Here is an 11220-nt window from a genome sequence, read left to right as displayed (position 1 = left end):
GAGGTGTAACAACAAAACTTTAGAATGTAACAAAAAATCTTCATAGTGTAACATCAAGCAACAACAACAATTGTTCATCCCTTAGTCCTTAATATATGGGAAACACCTGAAAGCCTAAATAACCAGAAGACCTCTTCCATAATTACCCTAGTTAGTCATCCCTAAAAGAAATTACTTCATTCAATATTTAACATAAAATGGAAAAATAATACGTTGGAGAAAAGATTTCTCTTATAACCAGGGAAAGTGGAATTTGTGACATAAAGTTCATAGGTTTAAAGAGAGAAAATGATCAAAACTAGGGAAAAAGGTGTCTAAGATATTCCTAAAGACTGCACCCAACATCTCCACCCAACTGAAGCCACTGCATGTCCTCATGCAAAATCTTCAGGTACTGCTGCTTTATCGTCGGAGTAACTCTGTCAAATTATAAGAACCAACAATATCTTCGTCAGTTGATATGTAACCCTGAGTAGCCATCAGTTGATGCAACCATGATTCATATTCATAATTGCACAATTGGTAATAGGGTTGATAGGCTTCGACCGGAAGCCAGCCCAATGGATACTTAAGCTTAAGTCCTATCCATAAAGCTCCCATTGATTACACAATTTGAGCATATTCCTGGACTCGTGTACCAACAACCATAAAATTAGAAAACCCAAAAGTATCACTCTCCTATAAACTTGCACTACCAACCTCTATATGTTTCAGGCATCCAGTCAATGCTCGACTTTTTAGTTGTGCAAAGACATTGAGGAAAAATCAAACAATCCTCCTTCTGTAGAGGGTTTATTGTTCCACCATATTAGGAGTACTAAGAAACCTTCTAAAATCCCACCTCATTTCAGTGGCCATGCCTTATTTTGCTCTTATCCACAAGGCTACCTTCTCATTTGCGTCAGATGAATTCATGGCAAGATGCTAGTGCACCTGATTTCTTGTGAAGGAGATGAAGGAACGCAACTAAAAGTCTCCACATATAGGAGAAGATGTGTACAATCGTGTGCAAGATAGCATATTCACAAATCATGTTATGTAGAAAAAGCTCACACAACAAACTATACTCGTCAAAATCACTTGCACGAAAAACATCTAGGAAAGTTCGGGTAGTATTACCCTGATAGGGTCTATTCTCATATACAAATTTTAACTGAAAACTACAAAATATCTCCCATAGAAAGATTTGATAAGATGGGGAAGGCCTTCTACAACCTAAAAGGTTCATGGTGAGTCTATACAGTTTACCTTTTTCATCTGTTAATTCCTCAACCTTTTGCTATAATTGTTGCATCCGTTCTTCCTTCTCCTTGTCAGTTTTATTTCTTTCCCACTTTGTCCATTCTTCCATCAACCTCATCTTGGCCCACTGTTCTTTGAGATTATATATGAATTTTTTATTTTCCTCCAAATAAACCAGTCCCTTTTGCAAAGAGAGTGCCATTTTCTTCCATTTTTGTAACTCTACTATCAACAAAAGTTTCTTTGGACACCACCCTACCTCAGGATCTCATATTATCTCACATGCAACATCAGTAGAGGGTGTAACAAATCTCGTGATTCAATTTGTTCTGCTTTAGCTGTTGTTTCTTGTGTAACAACTTCATCGACATGTTCTCGTGGTTCAAATATTACCTCTTCTTCCTGAGGAACCTCTACCTCAACTGTTGGTTCTTGTGTAATAACAACATCGTCAATAGGTTCTTGCGTTTTAGTTTTTAGGTCAAATGTCACGGGATGCTCCGTTTTAGTTGTTGGTTCTTGTGTAACAACAATGTCGTCGACGGGTTCTTGTGTAATAACCTCCCAGGGTTCTGTTTGGGTTTCTTTCGAGATGGTACTTGCAACACAAACTTTATACCCTGCTATTGCTAAATTCTTAGCACATGCTGTACATACAGAACCTGGTGTAGTTTTTGTTCTCATCTTGTCAACAACCTTTGCCAGAGTATCAAGACCTGGGATCCTTGTTTCCACTTTATTACCCTCTATTTTTTGCCTTAATTATTTATTTTCTGTTTCTAACTCTTTAATTTTACGCAGTAGGGTTTGGGTCTCGTTCTTACCTGGCGAAGGAACCTCTTCTTGCTTGGCATGTTCCTCTTTCTTTTGCTTCCTTGCATCGTCATGCTTGCTTGACTTCTTTTTGGATGGAGGCAGGGGTTCTGGTTGGGTGCTAACTTTGACCCTCCTTTTTGGTGTTTTGCCACCTATTGGCTTTTCTAGTGACCTTTTCTTGATTTTTCTTCCAGAGGGTTTCCCTTGCTCCTTAGCTACCCCAGCTTCTTTTGGAGCATCAATGGGGCTTTTGACTTGTTTCCAGCATGAAGTCCTTGTCTTTTTGCTCATGAAATCTTCCCAGCTTTGGCCTTGGCACTCTAGGGCCTCCATTATGATTAATTTTATAAGGTCGTGATTGGTGACACAACTTTCCATATGTGAAGCAACCTTCACAGCAGCAGACATATGCTTCAAATTATCCAACAAGAAGTAAGGAAGGTTAATCAATTTCCTATGTCGGAGATGATTTAATAGTGGAAAATGATAGTTAAACACTATCGTCACACGTCCTTCACATGTAATATACTTAATGATGAATAAAGAAACATCTCCCCATGGCTGAGGAAGCGACAGTCGGTCAATTCCCCTTCCCTTCTTAACCAATTGTTCCTCCCCTTGCAGAAATTCAGCTTTGAGGGAAGGGTCGTTGATTTTCTGGTTAAACCATCTCTTTCCTTCAGGTTGCAATGCTGATACTCTGGCAATTACTTCCTTGGTGACTTCCAACTTCAACCCTCTGACCTCCATCTGATTCCTGCTCAAATTCTTAGCAAACTCCAGGGAAATAATTTCTTCTGACCCTTTGAGTCGTTCAAAAAATTTGAACCACCTTGCTTCTTTGAAAATCTAACATGCCTCTGGGAAATTCTCCAATGCCTCTGTGGAATTAGGCTCGTGCCTTACCACTGCTTCCCCCGTCTCGAATTCAAACCATACCCTCTATGCTATGTTTACTTTCTCTTTGAGAATTTTTTGAAATGAAGATGCAATGCTTCGTTTGGGATAGATATCAGGGTAGTAAAGGCAAGAATGTTGGATTAGGGGGTTATATGATATGTGTTATCGTCTCATTATTAATCTGGGGTCATGGAAATCCATCTTAAGTATAATTTAAACCAATGGCACGATTGGCATAAAAAGATGATAATGATTACAAGATTTGCTAATGATTACAAGGTCTGTTACTTTAAGTCTGGTTAAATTACAGATCACGAAATGATTCACCCTCCCCTGAGTTTTAATGAAAAGGTCATCCTCAGTCGTCAAATGGAACATCATATTAATTGCCATAATCGTTAAATAAAGAAAAATAAATATACCTTTTGAATGACTTACGAGAGGGTGATGTGGTAGAAAAGTACTGGTGATGTGATTGATTCCAGCGGCAACGTACTGGTGATGTCATTTATTCCGGCGGCAACGTACTGGTGATATTATTTATTGAAGTAGATAGTTGTGCCCAATTTGTTGCTGCAAATTGTTAGCTTTTATAGGTGTAACAACAAATGTAATCGCTAATACTACTCTTTACAACAAAACCCTTATTTACAATACTTTTGAGGTTACTTTAAGAACTTTCAAAAAGAAGGAAGAAAAAACTTAAGCTTGTAACATCATAGTATCAAAGATATGAAATAAATTATGTTGTTATAGGGAAAAAAATGTGTAACAACCGTGACATAGTGGTTTTCAACTATTACCATTATCTTCCTGTGCCCTATAAGATGTTTTCATGGACATATTTTTTATTTTTTGCTATTATTTTTTTTCTCTTTTTTATTATTATATATTTTGGTGTATCAGCCACCAACAAAAACTGGTTTTCAGCTGTTACACTTATTGAAGATTAAAACATTGGCAGCGTAGGAGAATTTTCCCCCACCCCTGTAATTTGAAGGTCAAATTCCGAGACAATGTTGACAAATGAATCCCTTGAAGTTGGTTTATGATATAACCGAAGACAATGCCCATTAGCAAGTAATGGTGTCCTGGCACTGTCGATGGTGACTAAATTCACAGACTTATTTTCAAAGACTGTATCAACTTCATAAGGACCTAGTCATCTGGTGCAGATCTTCCCTTTGAAATCCTTGAATCGTGAACCATATAGTAGAGCCCAGTCTCCTTTTTGAAATACCTTATTTTTGATAAATTTATCATGCCACTTAGCCCTTTGATGTTGGATGATATCTATTTGTTGGATAGTAGCCAATCTTTTCTCATCTAACTCATTTAGCCGATTCAACCATTGTTTTTGTGTTGTAGCCAGATATTGGTTCACTTGTAGTGATTTTCTAAGTGTCTTTATTTCGAACTCTATGGGAAATAAAGGATTTTTACCATACACTAATTTGTATGGTGAGAATCCCGTAGTGTTCCTCCATGTAGTCCTATATGCCCATAGTGCCTTTGGAAGTTTATCAGCCCAGTTCCTCTGGTGGTTGGCTACAATCTTGGTGAGAATTCTTTGAATGACCTTATTGTTGCTTTCCAATTGGTCATTTTCCTGTGGATGATAAGGTGAAGTAATCCTATGAAATTTTTTGTATTTCTCAACTAGGTTCTGAATCAAATGAGATGTGAATTGCGTCCTTCGTTTGTCGCTATTTCCCGAGGTATCCCAAAGAGAACAAAAATGTCTTTAAAAAAAAGGTCTGAAACAATCTGTTTTGTGGCTCTGGTTAGTGCCTTTGCTTCAACCCACTTTGTGACATAATCTGTGTAGACCAGGATGTAGGACTTTTGCTGAGATGAAGGATTAATTGGCCCTACAAATTCCAAGGCCCACTTCTCAAATGGCTCTAAAACTATCTAAAGGTGCAACCACTCTTCTTTGGAATCACCTCCTCCGTCATTATTTCAAATTCACATGACTTCCCACTGCTATTAAAACCCTTCTCACCTTCTTTTTTCTCCTGAGCTTTCGAACCCATGTCCATTGTTCATAGCACCACTCTTCTCACCTTCCTTTTTCTCTGGAGGTTTCGAACCCTTGTCCATCATCAACAATCAATCCACACCTTCCTCCTGAATTTTGGAGCGCAATCAAATGTACAAAGAAAGAGCATCGAAGTTTCTCCCAACGTGAGAAGGAAAGGAAAAAGAGCAGCGAGGAAGTACATTTTAATAGGTTAATTTTAGATTAGCCAAATATGTCAATTGCCATGGTAGCTTATGTTGCTACTATTGAGGTTAATTTTTTTTATTTGAGCATGTTGCCAATGTGGGGGTTAAATTTTCTTTTTTTAATTTTAATTTCTAATTTTTTAGTAAAAAGATGTCACTTTCAGTAGAGGTTATATCTAATGATTTTGAAAACCCATAGAGTGATCATTTAAGCATGAGGGCATCAATAAAACCTATTCAAGAACTCCTTAATATAAGCAAGTACGCTAATATAAAGAGGGAAAGGGGACATGAGGTTTACACATAAGGGTAATATCTACTAATCCTAAAGGAGGTAGAAAATATCTTCAAATCTATGAAGAATGTTATCAATAAAATCAAGTAGTTATAGGTAGCCCATTGTTTTCGGGGAACTTCAATTAGAGCTCATTAACACATTATTAGAAGCTAGCCATATTTTACTTTAAATTAGTCACTCACATTAGTCATTTTTAGTTGTATTACTTATTAGCTAGTCATATATTTTAGCCTGAGACTAAATTAGTCATTTATGGTAGTCATTTTTAGTTGGGTCACTTAAGATTTCCCATTTTTTGTAGTATTTCACTTGGAAAAGTTGCGGTGACTAACTTTTTTAGCCACCTAGTCACTAATTTCTCATTTTCTACTAGTTTCCCAAGATTCTTGCAGTAAAGGAGGGAGATCATTGTATTCAAGAAGTTGGCTGAGGATTTGATGTGATCTGTCAAGAAAGAACTATGTGATTCTACCCCTAGTCTTCAACATGATTTTGTTTATTGGCCTCTTGCAAGTGGTTCAATCAAAACAGAAGGATGAAATCATTTCTATTGATAGAATTCAATTGGTAACCAAGTATATTGTTGTAACTAGTTTGACATGGCTAAGAGCCTGTACAAGATGTATATATACCTAGTTGTAGGAATAGATAGGTTAGTGATACTATGGACAAGTATGAGTGTTGATATTTTGAAGGCTTGTATCGCCATAACCTCCTCTAGAGTTGGATCTATCATTTTACTGAATGTATTGAGCAGAGACTTTTTATCAATAAAAGGAGCTTAATGTCAGGTTCATGAAATTGTTCTATTCTTCTATAAATGTTTAATCTATTTCATATAGGTTAATTTCTTTTTCAAAGGGAAACAAGCTAGTTGGCCAGGGCCCAGCCAACCCAACTCGTTCTCCCTCAAATCATTTTACTGTGTGGTGTGTTATGTGTTGAAGCTGGAGTGAGCTATTGTTCTTTTGATTTCTTGTGTTGGGTGTGTGTGCAAAACAAGGGACCTTGTGTATTTTCTTTTTTGAGAAATGAAAATAGCTCAGATCTGAAGTTTGTTTCCTTTTTGAAGAGTTATTTCTTGAATGAGATGTTCAAAAATTATGTATGTTGCTTATAATGATTCAGTTCTAAAAGTGAACTCTATTTCTGAAGTTGTTTCTTGAACCAAGGTGTGAACCCTAGATTTTAAGTTCACAACAATTTTGTTTATTTGATAACAAGTTGGGACTTGGAGATTGGGTTGTTATGAAGAATACTATTTTTGCATTAAAGAACTCGTTTCACAATTGAGTATACAAGTTTAAGCTTGATTGACTTATATCGGGTACTGTTTCTAATGCATGAATGATGGTTGTGGGATTGTGTTGAAAACCCTTATGACTTCTATGTAAAATCATATATTGAAAAAGGTTTATTCTTTCCATGAAAATATTATTATTTAAATGATACACATTGATATTGGTTTTGTGAAACTCAAAATAAAGAACGTAGATGCCTTTAGGTCTTTAGTACAGGAACAGAGTTTCCACTATTGTTAGGTTATCAGTCTAAGCTCGGAGTGATTTATAGTATAATTTTGTATAAATTTTGATTGATTTTGAAAGAGGGTTTTGATTAAGAAAAGAGCAGTGAGTGATTGAATTTGGTCGATATTTCCTTATTTGCAAGCACAAGTGTGAGACATCGTTTTTTCTTTGTTTCATTGTCTAATGCAATTTTCTTATTGCGAGTCAAGATTTGATTATTGATTTATTAGATAGGTGTGTTGACTATGAGAATTCACCTTTAACTTGAGCAAAGTTTATATTTTCACACAAGAATAGCAAGTGTGTCACACGGTGTAGGAATAGATTTGTTTGGAAGTGAAAGAAAAGAGTATGTTTTAAGTACAGGAACAAAGTATTTCAAATGGTTGCCTAGTACAGGAATAGAGTTTGCATTTGATTGATTATGCCATTAAAATCCTGAGTTCTTTTGCTTTGGTTTGAGATGTTTTTTAAGAGTCTCTGATTATTTTTTGTGTGGAGATCCAGTTTCTCGTAGTGGTTCTAGTGTTACTTTTTAAGCAGTGTAGGAATAGAAGACAAGGATTTTATTCGAAGCCTGTTAGAACTTTATTAATTTAATTGGTGAGATAGAGATAGGATTTACATAATTTTTCCAGAACCTTTGGCATAAATTCTGCTATGCCTCGAAGTCTACAAGGCCTTGGTTTGACAAGTGAATGTTGTGAATTGAATTTACAATTCCATCAACCAACATATACCATGCATTTCAAAATTGGCAAGGAAATCACACATGCAACCTATTACTTAAAAAGAAATTCATCTATAGTTGTTGATACAATTTTTCCCTTGCACTCCTTTTCTTTACTTTGCTTTCTTTCTCCAATCCAAGTGAATGCTAAAATGCTCCAAGAATGACCTAAGTCTACAAGAGTATGAGAGAATGAGAGAATGGAATGAGAAAGCCAAAAACTGAAGTGGAAAAAGCTGTGAATTGTTTCACTGATGCCTTTCTTCATTGACGCCCTTGTTTTCTTCATTTTTCCTGTAATTTCCCTTGCATGCAAATTTGTGTCTCTTCACCTTCCTTTTCTCCTATTTTAATTTATTTTCTTAATTTTATGCCATTTATTGCCTCTTGCCTTTGCCATTTTCCATAGCCATTATCAATCTACAAGTGATGTCCACTATGATGTTTTTCCCAACATTCAACTTGGAATATGTGTCCCATGACCTTGGTTTTATTTTATTTACATGGAAAATCAACCAAGGGTTGTTACATTGTAACCTTGGCATCGAATTTCGACCCTTTTGTCTAATGCGCCCTAAAAGTGCCAATATATATAATGTTTAATTTTATTATATAGTTTGGTATGGATTTTATGGGTTTTTGGGCTCATTATTGGTCCAAATTGGATTATAGAAGAAACATGGTGGATTCATGGTTTAGAGGTGGATGCTTCTGAAGCCATGAAAATCCTTGTTGACATTTATTTGATTACCATAATCACTTTTTCAAGTTGAATTGTTTTGGATACATGGTCAAAACAGGTTCCAAGATGGGTTTTGAGTGACCAGGTTGATGAATTGGTTGGAGTAAAGTATGGGCAACAATATGAATGCTAGTAACATTGATTGATATGATTGTTTGTGGTAGTGATTGCAATGGCAGTGGTTGCAAGTTATGACAGTGATTGTGGTGGCAGTGGTTGTAGGTTGTGCTAGTGAGTGTAGTTGTATATTATGTAGCGATAGGGGTTGCAGGTTTCAAACTGTGACATTACTTATGATTAAGTGATTTACAACCATAAATGACGATAGTGGATATAATTTGAAAATGATATGAAAATAGGTCCACAAAGAATTAAAGAAGGAGGTGGGTGTCTTCTTTGAGGTCAGAGCCTCAATCAGGTTAGAGCCTAGAGCAAGTTGGAGCCCACTCATCACCGAATTTGGAGCCTCAATGAGGTTGGAGATTAGTGCAAGTTGGAGCTTGCTTATCATTGAGGTTGGTGCCTCAATTAGCTTGTAGCCTACATTGAGTAGTCGCTTGCATTCTTTCAAGGTTGGTGCCTTGATGACATTGTAGCCTACCACAAGTGGCAGCTTGCATTTCTTGGGCATGGTTGCCTCCATAAGGACGAAGCCTGCAAATATATGTAATGAATTGAATCATGTGGAGAAGAATAATTTGTGGTTTTCTCCCGTGTGGGTTTCTACTTAAAATCTTGTGTCTCTTTGTGATGTGATGGGTTCTTAATGTTTTATTGATAGCTTTACGATGCATTGTTCTATCTAAGAATATGATGCTTATGCTTATGGTTCATTGCTACACTATTTTTTTATTATTAAAAGTTATGAAATGGTAAAATTGATCTCACACTGATTCAACCCCCACCACCACCACCCCTGCCCCCCACACCAACCACCCCCCCCCACCCCCCCACCCCTCCTCCTTAATGTGACCTTTGTCACAACAACTGGTATTAAAGTAGTTCATCCTAACGAACAATTAACTACTTGAATATGGATCCAAGGAATCATGGAAATATGGATTTAGATGCAAACTTTATTATGATCTTGAAACTTGAATTGGAGCAGTTTAAATGAAAATGTGAAATATTGAAAAAAATGCTTAATGAAGTTAAGTAATTGGAGGCATCTGAATGATAGTTAAAAGAGAAGAATGACATAATCACCCATCCCAAGGAAGAAGTAGTTGCAACAAAGCAGCTAGCTAAGATAATTTAGGAAGATGTTTGAGCCATCTTAAGTAGAAAGATGCAACACCTCAAGTATCATACACTCTTATATGGTTATTTCTTTCTATGTCATGCATTTGGTCATCATTCTCTATGCCATTATTGTAAACACAAGGTCATGAATTAGAAAGTCACTCTAGAAGAAGAAAATTGCGGCCTCATATTATATGCTCAAAATAGAAAGGATAAGTGGTATGTCGATAGTGCTTGCTCAAGACACATGTCAGGGGATCAGAGAAATTTTATTAGCATCAGGGAGATAAATGGAGGAAAAGTAATTGCAAAAACAATGCATCTACTAGAATCATTAGAAAATACATTGTTACCATTGATAATGGAAGAACCAAAGCCTAGGATGTCTTGTATATAGAAGAATTAAAGCATAGTATTTTCAATTTCAGCTAGATATGCGATCAAGGTTTTGATGTCATATTTAATTCCAAATGGTGTGAGATTTGAAATTTAGATATAGGTAAATTTGTAACAAAAGATACCAAGACCGATCTCTCTCTCTCTCTCTCTCTCTCTCTCTCTCTCTCTCTCTCTCTCTCTCTCTCTCTCTCTCTCTCTCTCTCTCTCTCTCTATATATATATATATATATATATATATATAAAAAAATACTTGATGAATAAAAAATAAAAGGATGTAAGAGGCAAGTTTTGACAAAGAAGAAGTCAAGTTAGAAAGAGGAACTAGAAAATTCAAAGGTAAGATGCTTTGAATGTGGAAGGATAGGTCACTATGCATCGAAATGTCAGGTTCAAATTCAAGCATCAAAATAAAAAGTAAGCCAGTAAGAAAAACAATTTCTACTCAAAAGAATGAAGTGATAGTGAAAGTAATGGAAGTGTGATCGATGAAGAAAGGGGTGAAGTATTATCCATTGTTGAGGCTGACAAACCTGAAGCAAAACTAGACTATGAGGGAGAAATTAGATGTGCACTAAAATAAATAAAGATCCTTAGAAAGAAGGAAGGTCAGTTGATGCAAAAACTTTAAGACAAAATGCCAAATGAAGACATCATTCTTTCTCTCAAAGTCAAACTAAAAGAAGCAAAAAGGGTAAAGGATTTTTTGTCTGAAAAATTAAATGAAAAGGAGAAAATTTGTTAAATACTAGAGGAAGAGGTTGTTCTCTTAAGAGAATAATTGGAGCATCTAAAATTAAAGTTCCAAAAAGGGACTAAATCCATAGGTCACATTCTTAGCTTGCAAAGGTCTCCTCTCATTAAGACGGGTTTCAGTTATCAAGAAAATTGTGAGGCACCCAAGAATAATGGTACCCCAAGCTCATTAAATGAAGGTTATCCCAAGAATCTCAATCAGACGTTCATGACATCCAACAACAGTGCTCTTGAAGATGTAAAGAAATTGATTAATCTGGATAAACATGTTCATTTTGATGTCTCTCAAGATAATTCTCGAAAGGAGCAGAGTAAAAAAACTAAAATGAAAAAAAGGATG

The sequence above is a fragment of the Pinus tabuliformis genome, chromosome 8 (assembly GCF_031772625.1).
Source record: "Pinus tabuliformis cultivar Carrire ecotype Pingquan chromosome 8, CPIR1, whole genome shotgun sequence".
Lineage (NCBI taxonomy): Eukaryota > Viridiplantae > Streptophyta > Pinopsida > Pinales > Pinaceae > Pinus > Pinus tabuliformis.
Note: the sequence above shows the minus strand (reverse complement) of the source record.